This window comes from Ammodytes marinus (assembly GCF_949987685.1).
Source record: "Ammodytes marinus genome assembly, chromosome: 14".
Classification (NCBI taxonomy): domain Eukaryota; kingdom Metazoa; phylum Chordata; class Actinopteri; order Uranoscopiformes; family Ammodytidae; genus Ammodytes; species Ammodytes marinus.
This window is the reverse complement of record NC_137218.1, coordinates 1,490,199-1,501,645: the sequence shown is the minus strand read 5'-3', so window position 1 is coordinate 1,501,645 and position 11,447 is coordinate 1,490,199. Positions and strand designations below refer to the sequence as shown.

The following is an 11,447-nucleotide window of genomic DNA, read 5'->3' as shown; positions in this document are numbered from 1 at the left end:
GAGGAATAACACCGCAAGGGGGTAGACTAAGACCGCTCAGGACCAACAACCCAATGTCCCAATATCTAAGTTTGAGACAAAAGGGGAATAAAGCTTCTGCTTTTCCTCAGCCACTAATTCTGACATCAACCAAGTAAACAATGAATTTCCAAAGTCTTTTAAAAACCAACCTCTATAGATTAGCATTTTCATAACTTTTTTTGTACTTGATAAAGTTTGCTGAATTACACAGTAAGTTTGTTCTGTCGAAGACTTTTGTCGTTGGGGAAATGAGGAAAGAAAAATTACATCACCTGTTACCAAGCTGGTAACCATGCTGACGTGTTGGTGTCACGTGAACATGGTGTAGGTCACAGCTGATATACAGTATGTGAGGGAAGGCAAAGCCTGCAGACCAGCTGCTCTTACATGGACAGACTGTACGCTGCTTACTATCTGCACAGGGGAAATGTTTGTGGATTGATTTGGGGTTTTGAATGTAACTCAATGGTGATTTGTGCTTTAAAGACGTTTCCATTTTATGTCATTGTTCTTACATTACACATAGGAAGATATGTATTGTGCTTTTGTGTTCTTACATCAACAGGTTTATATTTCTTGTGTCTTGAATGCTTCTCTGAGATGTCAAATACAACTCAAAGTCAATCCAACATCACTGGTAGACTGGGGTTACTGGAAAGAGCAATACTTTCCACTCTGACTACTCTAACATGCTGTATATTTTTCTGCATCAATATCATCATGTTATTCACCTTGAGGAGTAAACAGGTTTTTCGTGAAACCTCTCGTTACATTCTCCTGTTTAACCTCCTTCTCGCTGACACTTTGCAGATGGCATTGAGTCAGTTACTGTACTTATTGTCTACTTCTAGGATGATGTTAACATATCCTGTCTGTGGTGTTGTGATAATGTTTGTTATTCTCATAACTCAAGTGTCTCCAATCACACTGATGGTAATGTCTCTGGAGAGATATGTAGCTGTGTGCTACCCACTGAGGCACGCTACTGTCATCACCATCAGGAACACAGGACTTGCGATTATTGTGGTTTGGGCTTTTTGTTGTCTAAATATGCTCATTCGACTTATATTGGTTTTAGAATTCCCATTTGAAGAGCTGGAGAGCCTGCAGATGAAGAGCTATTGTAGTACACTTTCCATTGTTCTTGGGCAAGTGTCTCATGATTATGAAAGAGCCTACACTTGTTTTCTTTTCATATCAGCAGGCATAACAATCTCTTTCTCCTTCATAAGTGTGATGGTAGCAGCCAGAAAAGCTTCCACAGACAAAGCTTCGGTGCAAAAGGCTCGTAGCACACTGCTGCTACATATGGTACAGCTTGGCCTCAGTCTCGCCTCAACAGTGCACAACCCAATACTTTTAGCCATCTCAAAAATTGTCACGTTGAACGTACTCCTGCCTGTCGTGAACGTTTTGTATTTGCTCATGATCATTCTCCCCAGGTGCCTCAGTGCTCTCATCTATGGACTCAGAGACCAGACTATCAGACCCATCCTTTTGCACTATTTATGCTGTAGACTGAAGATATTTTACCAGCAAAAGCCTCAAAAGATCCATGCAATAAATTAATCTCTTTAACTGTTTGTTCAGCTCATGGAAGTAAATTAAGCCTTGAAAGTTGATGCAAACAATTTGTACAGGTGTAGCAATGTTAGTTGATGACTGTCAAACCCTCTGTCTGCATAAAAGCAGTGTTGGAACAGACTGTGTTACTACTCCCTCTTAAGCATTATTTGGACAATAAAGACTTGCAGCAAGTAGTAGATTAATTCATTGTTAAAATAATATTGATAGATAAGATGGATAATTTTAATTTCAGGGCACATTGAAACATTAACTAAATAAATTGCAATACAAACTGGAAAAATGAAATGTAGGTGTTCTAAAAATGTTTTACCGGTAGCGTATTTCTAGAGAACAACAACGCTCTGACCACAGCAAATTTTGTTTATGTGTGAACGTACATGGCAATAAAACCAATTGCGATTCTCATCTGTAGTTTTTTCTGTATGTCTTGAAAACTACCTATAGAAGCCTGTCAAAATTGTCATTCTGCCAACAAGTTAAAGCTAATAATGAATTGAAGGATTTTGTTGAAGGTGCAGCCTGTTTATCCTGTTGTTTATACTAGCGTGACAGGGCCATTAGAAATTAGGGGAAGTAATTGGGATAAAATTAGTTAAATACCACCGTATGGACAAATTCACAGTCGTCCTCCTAGAAGATGACAAAGGCCTTCATCAAGTTGTCAGTCTTTAAGGTGAACGTCAGGCAGTTGAGTGTTTGCTGAGTCAATGGTATGTTATGGTGGGAAGTGCAGGCAGCAGGGGAAGAACCCAATTGGTCTATCAGCCTGGGGGTCGTGGGTCTACGCCTTCTGCCTGTCCTTCTGCTGCTAGTCAACCGCCTGCTTGCTCTGCTGTGGCTAGCCAGAAGCCTGGAATCTAGCAGACGCCATGAGAGGTTAAATGCCTGGCCATTCAAACAGGATTTCATGGAGGCCATACACAGAATTTTGGTGGTTGTGGCTCCAATCGTCATAAGGAGGATCTACTTCCTGGGCGCACTCACACTAGGCAAAGTTGCCCTGTTCCGTGCTCAAGCATGATTGCCCCCCTCCCCACTGGCCTGTGCTCACACTGCTCTGGGCCTGGGCACGATTGCTCCCTCCCTACATCACTGTGTGCGTTTGGGATTTGGAGCGTAGGCTACTTGTAGGTAGGGCTGGCCCGAATTATTCGAATATTCGAATACTCGTTCGGAAAATTAGTATTCGGAGCTTAAATTAGTATTCGGAGCTTCGTTTTTTTTATAATTTTTTTTTTTTTTTCAACATTTTTTTTTGCAAGATGCTAGTACTGCAATATAATGTCATCAAATAATTTTATATTTTGATATAAAAGTTAGTAATATTGTAGTAGTAGTAGTAGTATTGCTCATTTAGGAGGATATTACATCACTAAGTGTCATAGCGCATCCATTACTTCACCTCCGAGCGCGTAAATCTTCAACAAAATATGCAGATACTGTCAAAATCGGTTCCAGGGAGTATATAGGGATTATTAATGTTTAAAAAAAAAAAAAAAATTTTAATATTTTATTTTTATTTTTTTATGTTGTTTTTGATGGTGTGTTTTTCTGGAACGAATATTCGAATATTCGCTCGGAAAAACCAACGAATATTCGAAGCCTGAAAAATGGTATTCGGGCCAGCCCTACTTGTAGGCTATATGATATTTTCATCCAGATATAATCTGCATCAAATATTCCACTTCCACATTAGACCAACGAGAATCCTCAAGCAATCGTTTTTTTAAATGTAGCCTACGTTGGGCACGTGGACATAATGGGTCGTGGTGGACAGTCTCATATAAATTGTAGGGATGACTAGTCTAAAACAGTGAGAAATAAAATCAAGCACAATGTAAATGCTTTAGTTGCCCTTCAGCCTTAACAGTCTTCTAAACAATTACCACGGCGTTAATGTACATGCTGTTCTACTGTGCAGCACGCTATTTATTATTAATATAATGGCCCAACATCAGACCATACAGTCCCCTCCAATAGTATTGGAACAGTGAGGCCAATTCCTTTATTTTTGCTGTAGACTGGAAACATTTGGGTTTGACACCAAAATAATAATATGAGACATTAGATCAACATTTCAGCTTTCATTTCCAGGTATTTACATCTGGATCTGATACACAGCTGAGAAGATAGTATTATTTGTAAAGGAACACCACATTTTTAGTTGAGCAAAAGTATTGGAACAGATAGACTTAAAATAAATTTAAGTGAATAAGACTTAATGTTTTGTTGCAATCCTTCGCTTGTAATAACTGCATCAAGCTTGTGACCCATTGACATCACAAAACTTTTGCATTCTTCTTTTTTGATGCTTTACCAGGCTTTCACGGCAGCCTCATTCAGTTGCTGTTTGTTTTGGGGGGTTACTCCCTTCAGTCTCCTCTTTAGCAGGTAAAAAGCATGCTCTAAAGGGTTTAAGTCTGGAGATTGACTTGGCCAGTCTAAAGGTGCGAACACACTAGGCATTTTACACGCGTAAGATTTACGTGCGTAACGCAGCTAAAATGTTGCTTGATCATTTTGTGTCAAAAATGGTTATACGCGCGTAATGTGCCTAGTCTCCCTCCCGATATTGTATTTCCCTTATCAACCATGGCTGATCAGACCCGACACAACAGCGCGCATGTCCGCACAAAAACAACAACAACACGGCCAACAACTGTGCCAAAAGACAAACTGAACAGCACAAATAGCCTAGCATTAAAACAGCATTGCATATTCACGGCAGCTACATAACAAACACAGTTACAGCAGCATCGGTGCACGGCGGCACAACATAAAGGCAAGTAGCCAAAATTACCCTACCTGGCTGTGACAGGGGACCGTGGCTGGCGTAGATCAACACCGGTGCTTCGCTCTACTTGTCGTGAAAGTCCCGCGGACAGTCGTCATGTTTGGGTTCATAATATGAGGCGCTAGCCGCCCGCACACAACAGGGTGAGTTAACTAATGCTATACGGCGCTAACTTTGTTTATTGGCTAAAGCACAGCCGCACATATTCACTGAATTAACCAGGAAGTCCATTCTCCTGGTTTACTTTCCCCACGTAATTCTAACCCCGAGCGGCTTCATACAGCACCGGCCGCCCGCAATACATTTTTCTCCTCAGTGTCTCTCATCAGCCTCTGTGTACAGTACACTGTTCTCCGACCCTGCCAATGTATGTGACGTCGGGTCAAGCTCAACGCTGATTGGCCAACGCGGCTAATCGTCTCGTGTAGGAGCAACAAAAGTTCAATTTTTTTAACTCCTCGCGTAGCTGCGTAATATATACGCGCGTAATATATACGCACGTAATATATACGCGCGTAAAAATGTTGCTTTAGCGCGAGTGAAAATGTTGCTTTAGCGCGAGTGACGCATTTACGCGCCATGTACGCGCGTAAACCAATGGTTCCCTATGGAAAAACGGCCGATTTCATACGCGTCTGTACGCGTGTAAAGTGCCTAGTGTGTTCGCACCTTAAAACCTTCTATTTCTTGCCCCTAATGAACTCCTTTGTTGTTTTTGCAGTTTTTTTGGATCTTCCAATCAGTTTGGTTGCACCTTTCTTTAAATTGGCAGACAAAATGTTTCTGTAGACTTCTGAGTTCATTTTGCTGTTGCCATCATGCGTAACTGTGTTGTTGTCAAGATGAACCTTTACCAAAGTGATGGAAAGGCTTATATTTGGCGAAATAAAGGATCTGCTTATGATCCCATAAAATATAAGCTGTGAAACACGGGGGAGGCAATGTCACGGCTTGGTCTTGCATGGCTTCTTCTCGGATGGGCTCATTAATCTTCAATGATGTAACACATGTGTCAAACTCAAGGCCCGCGGGCCAGATGTGGCCCACGACACGTTTTGATCTGGCCCGCGAATCAATTCAGCCGATTTGAATCAATTCTGAATTTATTTATTTTTTTAAACATTTTTTTTTTTTCTTCTTCATGGAGCCTGTGCCATATCCGCACGTCGCATACGCTCCCAACTGTTAGGACACTTACGTGGCTTACAGCTAGGAATGTCTGCTGAAAGTTCTACAGCTCAGGATTTTAAGCCATGAATTGATGAACTTGCATCTAAGAAGAGCTGTCAGTTTTCTGAGGGCTGTAAATAGGCCAATATATGTGGCTAAATAGCATGCTAATATTGATGATTGATTGTGTCAAGTGTCTAAGGCAGTGGTGTCAAACATCTGGCCCGCGACTTGTAGAGCACACATTTCTGAGCATTTAAAAAAAAAGTAAGTTAAAATTAAATTAAATTGGGAAAAACGTATTCCAAAACAACAAATAACCTCTGTATTTAAAAATAAATCAAAACAGTAGAAGTCACACTTTTATTTAATTGTATTTTGTACTGTCTGCATGTTTGCACAAAATGTGTCCCTGTACGCGGGTCAATGACGTGACGCCCATTTTTTTGTGTCCGTAAGGTTAAATTAAATTTGAAAATGTGGAAACAAAAAAAAGGCTCACACATTACTTTAACACATTAATTTCTAGAGACCATATTCAAAAGTTTTTGGTTTTATTCAATTTTGAGAGAATATTTGGAGATAAAAGGCAAAAATGTCTAAGTGGTGTAACCGTCAAAACTTCGTACCACAAAATGTAACTTGCTTAAATACAGGGAATTTCTCAATATAACATCCTATAAACTATTTTGGCATTATCCTAAAATGGAGGTCATTATGAGTATATAAATTATATTTAGATATAACTTTCATATTTGTTCTAATAATTTGGGGAATCTCATCAGACGAGCGAACGTCCTGAATTGTCAAGTGGTGTAACCATCATTCAAGATGCCATTTTGTTAAAATCTTTAAGAACAGTAAAGGACCCCTGATGAACATGACTGCTGCATTCCAAAGTTAAGAGCTCTCCAAGAAATATAAGATATTTGCACTTTTAGGGTATGTCAAGTATCATTTGGGTTACATGTCAAATGGTGTAACCCAAATAAAACATTGAAAAAATATTTTATTCATAAATAGTATTATTTGTTTTAAGAATTATATTTGATTTATTCACACCAAGACCATGTCCTCAGATATGAGTCCATGATAATGCCTGTAAAAATAGATTTTTAGTCGAAATGTCAAATGGTGTAACCGGTTACACCATTTGACTAATTTGACAAACATCTCGGTTTTTGTCCAATTTTTTCAAAAATCACTAGTTTATGATACTGGTTTAAAATGAAATATGAGCTCAATTACTTTTTTAAACCAGTTTTAGGTTATTATTGTTTGTATCTTCTAAAACAGTTGATATTTCCACAACTTTATCACCAAAGCTAGGTACGGCTAGGATAAAATCATTAAGTGGCATGATTTTGTGATTTTTTAATTCATGCTTAGCTTCAATGCATATTTGTATATAATTCCTTTTCATTTGAATGTCACATCATTTCATAATACATGAATACATTATATATATGAAGCATGTGAACAGTGACACCTAATGTGGAAGGATGAACAGCAGCTTTAAATACCTAGAACTCCAACAATTTGTGAATAGTAGAAAATGTTAATCAAATTTAGGCTGCAGAATTGAGCAACTTTCTCTACAATAGATGCCACATTCAAAAGAGGAAACAAGCCAATTACCTTGCAAAAAGAGGACAGGAAAGGTAGTTTTCATGAACAGAAACAAGCGTGCATTCACACTCACATGTGCTGCAAGCTTTTTTCTTAAATGTAGATTGTCAGATCACAAGGCATAACGTCAACCAAATAATACCTTGCTTTCAGATAGATATAACTAAATATGAATTCACTGTTTAAAAGGGAATGCAGGAGCAGGACCCTTAACATACATGAATCTCCTAGTCTCTTCTACCCATCCACCTAGCTCTTTCTCACAAACAAACATAGACGCACTTAAACGCACAAACACACTATTTGTTAAGACTTTTTGTTGTTGATTGAATTTTTTCCATAAATACAATCAAATGAGTTCCACCCTAGAACATTTTTGTCATCCATGGAGATCTTTATTTAAGAGTGTTTTCTTTAGGTTTAAGAGCATATAATTACAAAATCGGAATGTGTAAACAATAAGTCATGCTCTTGAACCAGAAGACCACGCTCGTGAATAAAGATAGAATAATTACTCCATAGTCACCTTAATGGTATTTGTTGACCAATGTTTTAAATACATGAAAACAAAATCCAATGGCAAGTCCAAACACAGTAACTATCTTGACTGTAGTGCCTGATTTCAGTGTTGGTTTTTTCTACTTTTTGGCTGTGGAAGCAACAACGTCAAGTGGTGTAACAGGTTTGTGTCAAATGGTGTAACCAGTATTTTTCCTAAAAAAATCAAAATGCACCTGTAAATTAATGTAGGCCAGAATTGATTACTCTTCTTAAATGTATTAAATCATTTTTAACACTTTTAACACGATTGGTCAACAATTATTTAGAAAACAGGATGTTTCCAGCTAACGTCCCACTCAAAATTGCAAAAACGCATACAATTTTGATTTAGGGGTTATCCAAATAAAATCTTTTTTCATGTGATATTTTGAAATGGAAGTTATTATTCTTATGAGTTACACCCATATTACACTATGGTGGACAGAATAATGATTATTTCTTATTCTTTTGTGGTTAAACCATTTGACATTGTCAGGTCCATTTGGGCCTACTTTTAGTAGAAAATTGTGTAAATCCCATTTCCCATGAAATAAAACTAACAGAAACACAAAATTTATATTTTAACTTGATTCAAGGATGCTTTTAAAATGTATTTTTGAAAGATTTTCAAAATAACCATCATGACAACCCTTATTCGTCACAAAATTGGACCACTGTAAGGTCAGTGCCTGTTGTATTTGTGTATTCAAATAAACAGTTGTTTATTTCATTAGTGCGTATTGGCATCTTTGAGCAAAATACCCCCAACATTTTTGCTGCGCCGCACCTCCTATTCCCATGGCCAGCAGCAACCTTTACTAAGACATTTCGTGGGGGCTACAGAGATCCCTTGTGATCCGTGATAATGTAGGTTACATATGTAGGCTGAGTTATAAAGCATATAACTGAAAAACAAAGCTAAAGATTTGGATTTGACTTATGTACGTTATTTTGCCATTATTTTACTGGTCCGGCCCACTTGAGATCAGAGAGGCTGTATGTGGCCCTCGAACCAAAATAAGTTTGACACCCCTGATGTAACACATGAGCCTCTTTAACACTGGGTGCTTTACCTTCTTTAAAGCATTGCCTACCACCACTGCACATTCACCGTGAAGCAATTGTATGCCTCTCGGAGGAATAACACCGCAAGGGGGTAGACTAAGACCGCTCAGGACCAACAACCCAATGTCCCAATATCTAAGTTTAAAGAGGACCTATTATACTACTTTTGTGGTCTTAATTTCTTGTTTTACACTGCTATAGAGCAACCTGACACGAATCACATCACAAAAAACTATGTAGATTTTCGGGAAGCTCTTTCTCTTATTTTGGCGATCCAGCACGTCCTGTCAACACTTGAGTGTGTGTGCTTCGGCAATCTCCGCTCCCTCTGCCTGTGATCGGCCATCTCCGCTCCCCTCCCTCCCCCCTCCTGCAAACCCCACTCCGTTGTGATTGGTTACCTTCCTTCCGGAACACTTTCAGTGGCGGGAAGCGCGAGCATGGACCTATAAGGGCGCGAGGCAGACGCGAACAGGGAAGTGACAGCATTACCATACATGGAAACATCCGCGTGGTGACTTCGCAAAGTTACATGCGACGTCACAAAGTTACGGAAGGGTAGACCGCTTTGAACACGTGACTTCTCGACTGGCTAGAATAGTGTTTAGTGCTCTGCACAGACATCCCAGACGGTCAGCAGGGAATACGTCGAAATGCATGCAAGTCATTATTTGATAATTTAGTATGGTTAAGCATGACTATGAATCATCATAACAACGTTAATAGGTCATAAAAGTCAAAAAGCATCATAGGTCCGCTTTAAGACAAAAGGGGAGTAAAGCTTCTGCTTTTCCTCAGCCACTAATTCTGACATCAACCAAGTAAACAATGAATTTCCAAAGTCTTTTAAAAACCAACCTCTATAGATTAGCATTTTCATAACTTTTTTTGTACTTGATAAAGTTTGCTGACTTACACAGTAAGTTTGTTCTGTCGAAGACTTTTGTCGTTGGGGAAATGAGGAAAGAAAAATTACATCACCTGTTACCAAGCTGGTAACCATGCTGACGTGTTGGTGTCACGTGAACATGGTGTAGGTCAGAGCTGATATACAGTATGTGAGGGAAGGCAAAGCCTGCAGACCAGCTGCTCTTACATGGACAGACTGTACGCTGCTTACTATCTGCACAGGGAAAATGTTTGTGGATTGATTTGGGGTTTTGAATGTAACTCAATGGTGATTTGTGCTTTAAAGACGTTTCCATTTCATGTCATTGTTCTTACATTGCACATAGGAAGATATGTACTGTGCTTTTGTGTTCTTACATCAACAGGTTTATATTTCTTGTGTCTTGAATGCTTCTCTGAGATGTCAAATACAACTCAATATCAGTCCAACATAACTGTTAGATTGGGGTTTCTGGAAAGAGCAATACTTTCCACTCTGACTACTCTAACATGCTGTATATTTCTCTGCATTAATATCATCATGTTATTCACCTTGAGAAGTAAACAGGTTTTTCGTGAAACCTCTCGTTACATTCTCCTGTTTAACCTCCTTCTTGCTGACACTTTGCAGATGGCATTGAGTCAGTTGCTGTACATTCTGACTACTTCTGGGATGATGTTAACATATCCTGTCTGTGGTGTTCTGGTAATGTTTCTTATTCTCATAACTGTAGTGTCTCCTCTCACACTGGTGGTAATGTCTCTGGAGAGATTTGTAGCTGTGTGCTACCCACTGAGGCACGCTACTGTCATCACCATCAGGAACACAGGACTATCGATCATTGTGGTTTGGGCTATTTGTTTTCTAAATGTCCTCATTCGACTTATTTTGGTTTTACAATTTCAATTTGAAGAGCTAGAGAGTCTGCAGATGAAAAGCTTTTGTAGTGTACGTACCATGCTTCCAGGGCAGTTGTCTTATGATTATGAAAGAGCCTTTACTTGTTTTCTGTTCATATCAGCAGGCTTAACAATCTCTTCCTCCTTTATCAGTGTGACGGTAGCAGCCAGAAAAGCTTCCACAGACAAAGCATCAACGCAAAAGGCTCGTAACACACTGCTGCTACATATGGTACAGCTTGGCCTCAGTCTCGCCTCAACAGTTCACAATGCAATACTTGCAGCAGTCGCAACAATTGTCACTGGGTCTGCCTTTATACGTGTCGTCAATGTTTTGTATGTGCTCATGATCATCTTCCCCAGGTGTCTCAGTGCTCTCATCTATGGACTCAGAGACCAGACTATCAGACCCATCCTTTTTTACAATTTATGCTGTAGACTGACACTGACACTTTCTTCCAAGCAGAAGCTAAAGTCTCAAAAGATACGTATGCAATAAATTAACCTCTTTAACTGTGTGTTCATTTGCCAAGAGATGAAATATACACCACCGGTGAAAAATGTGACAACAGCCCCATTGTTCCAGCGTTATTGAAATTGAAGCAGATCAATCCAGTGAATGAGCTGAAATGTCAAAATAGTGTTAATGTCAAATATGTCCATAGGGCCTTTCCCAAGGAAAAACAAGTAGTGGGTAAACCGTTTTTCTGCAGCAATGGAAGTAAATGAAGCCTTGAAAGTTGATGCAAACACTTTGTACAGGTGTACCAATGTTGACAGACTGTATTTCTGTATAAAAGCAGTGTTGCAACAGACTATGTAACTACACAATCTTAAGCATTATTTGGACACT

The 11,447-nt window shown here is 39.2% G+C and overlaps 1 pseudogene across 1 annotated transcript; it reads left to right on the top strand.

Annotated features, from left to right (window-relative positions):
• The first annotated feature begins 621 nt into the window (after positions 1-621).
• LOC307260558 (odorant receptor 131-2-like) lies at positions 622-11,093 on the top strand (annotated as a pseudogene). The gene is made up of 2 exons: positions 622-933; positions 10,429-11,093. The product of its transcript is annotated as an odorant receptor 131-2-like (transcript).
• Positions 11,094-11,447: the final 354 nt, after the last annotated feature.